The sequence below is a fragment of the Histoplasma capsulatum genome, genomic scaffold (assembly GCF_000149585.1).
Source record: "Histoplasma capsulatum NAm1 scaffold_35 genomic scaffold, whole genome shotgun sequence".
In the NCBI taxonomy this organism is placed as follows: domain Eukaryota; kingdom Fungi; phylum Ascomycota; class Eurotiomycetes; order Onygenales; family Ajellomycetaceae; genus Histoplasma; species Histoplasma mississippiense.
The window spans coordinates 11,996-12,471 of record NW_001813950.1 but is presented as its reverse complement, the minus strand read 5'-3'; positions in this window follow the sequence as shown (position 1 = coordinate 12,471).

Genomic DNA, 476 nt, shown 5'->3' with positions numbered 1-476 from the left:
GACCACTCAACCTGTGCAGTACACACACGTAGAGAGATCGCAGAGGGCGTGCGATGATATTGAACGGGTTGGAGGGTTAAAATTATACGAAAAACAGTTGGAAAAGTGGAAAATTCAAATGTACCCCTACGTTCGTGGGTAGTTGTAAGGATGTCTCTCTAAAACAAATGAGAAACAAAGCAATTCTTATATACACTGATGATTTAAAATATGAGAAAACAGGCAATTTTGAAACTGAAATAGTATATTCAGAAAATGATAAAAACTATATTTTTGATTCTTGACAAATTGAAAAAAAATCAGAAGTTTTTAATGCTGAATTATTTGCAATTTCAAGAGCTTTCAAATTGACTGAGATGAAGATTGAATAATGGAAAAGATTTGAGCATATTTAAATATTCTCTAATAGTTAAACTGAGTTTAAAAGACTCCCTATATGATAAAATCAGCAGTGGACAGTCAATGCTAGAGTTGAT